Source organism: Spea bombifrons, chromosome 1, assembly GCF_027358695.1.
Source record: "Spea bombifrons isolate aSpeBom1 chromosome 1, aSpeBom1.2.pri, whole genome shotgun sequence".
NCBI classification, from domain to species: domain Eukaryota; kingdom Metazoa; phylum Chordata; class Amphibia; order Anura; family Pelobatidae; genus Spea; species Spea bombifrons.
This window is the reverse complement of record NC_071087.1, coordinates 61,730,650-61,732,863: the sequence shown is the minus strand read 5'-3', so window position 1 is coordinate 61,732,863 and position 2,214 is coordinate 61,730,650.

Genomic DNA, 2,214 nt, shown 5'->3' with positions numbered 1-2,214 from the left:
AAGAGCCCTATTTGCCGTGAAGAATCATTTTATATAATTTATATATATGTATAATTTGTGTGGGTGCACTAAATGTGAGACAAGTACATGGCAGAAATGTTGAAAAAGCAGTTGTCCACAAGTGTAAAAAAAATAAATAAAAAGCCTTCATCCTGAAGAGGGTTATACAATACTATTACGCATGTTCACATGCCAGTTTTCCTTCCCTTGTGATTGCCATTTTATTTGATATGTGTAGACATGACAGTCTCATTTACCTTTATATGAGCAAAACTGCATTTTCATCCCAAATGATATTGTTCCAAAGCAGTACACATTGCCTAAACCTGTAGGACTGGATTAGCCAATCATAAGGGCTCTTTTGCAGAATCTGAGGCCCAGCCAGATTCTCATTTAGAAGCGGAAGGGATTGCTGCTTATGTTTGCCTCCTATAGCCCAAAGTTAGCTTCCATAATTATTATACATTATTTAATCACACTTTACTCTCACACAGATATCCCCCAGCTGCCGTTACAAATATCCATGTTCATGGTATGGAGCAGAAATCCTCTTCAAAACCCCAAGGTCCAAATTCCTAATCACCGCTCCAAAATACCCATACCTCAGAATATTCATGACTCAGGCAGTTTTTGGAGTGTTTAAATGTGCGTATGCCAAGATTGCACAATTAACAAAACACACATAAGACAGATGTTACTTTCATCAGATATTTATTCAGCAAGGAAGTACATGTAACAAAAATCAACAAGTTAGATGCCAGTATTGCATACCCAATTGCCCCTAGCTGGTCACAAAGCTACATGCTTGTGACTAGTGCACCAATGTCATCGTGTTAATTCAAGGAAAAGGAAGCAAACTCTCCCTCCGCATACATACATTTCTGTCCTCCGTTCCTTAGCACAAGACACCAACATTTTAAGATATGTATTACTTGGTAAAATAGACACATATGGAACGGTCAAACACCAAGGTGACATGTCCTATTTAGAGAACACCTTGCAACAAGATTTTGCGTCTGCCTGCCTAAGTATATGGAAAAATATGATTTTTATAATTTAAACAAAAAATACACAACCACATATTTAATGTAAACACCAACACAAAATATACAAACGCAGTAAATCCCACCAGAAATGAATTAAAGCCGATGTGAAGCGTTTCAGTGAGCAGTGCAAATAAATGTATTTCTTGCTTATGTCACAGTAACTCTTTGAATCTCCAGAAGAATGAAGTATGTATATTCAACTGTTTTGGTTGTTCTGTAGTCTTAACCCCTTAATGATAATGGGGGGGGTTTAATGGGCTCAAAATGCATTGTTTTCAATGGGTTTAGGGACCGCCCATTGTCCTTAAGGGGTTAAAAAGGACTGAAGTAAGTGAGACCAAGCTATGCAGAGGTCAGTTTAACTGCTTGGTTAATTTTCCATTTGTTAGGCCCATTTATCCAGGTCTTTTCAGTGGAAAAATGAATAGAGAGCATGGGACTCTTTGGCCATTCTGATCTTAAGATCAAACCGCTAATAAATTACTGATCAAGAAGTGTTCTAAGTATCCTCGTGACAGCATAGATTATTTTAGTGCTATTACAGAGGTTTCACAGATTAAATACAAAGCTCAAATATTCTTCTGTACATTCAAAATAAGAAAATAAATTAACCATGTTTAAACACCAAAATTAAGATATCAAAATTAAATATACCTTAAACCATATACTGGAGACTTCACATTATTTGGTCAGAATCCTGAGCTCTAGGGCTGGATGCATGGTGCATTATACTACTTTTGGCTTACGTCCCTTCATGTGATCTGAGGCATCACCATCCATTAGCTCACTTGGCTAGCAGAGTGGTGTGCTTCCTCTCAGGCAATCAGTGGGTTACAGGGACACTTATATATTCAGAAAAAAATATTTTTAATGCCAGTGTTTGTCTTCCTTTAACCCACTGCCTTGCTTCCCATTTCACTCACGAGGCACTTATTGCATGAAGGGAGAATGCCCTCCCACCAATACCCAGTCTGGTTTCCACTGCGTAAAGGCTGTAGTAGCAAAAGGGTTGGCAGGTACTTGAGATGACCTCAAATGGAATGGGAAGAGAGAGAAAAAAAAATAGGATTCAAAAAGGGTTCCTTCATGCACGCCTGCTAAGAGTCGTGCCAGATAAATCATTTTCCATTGTCATAGGGCTGCAAGTAAGAAAGTTGCAAAGGAAGAA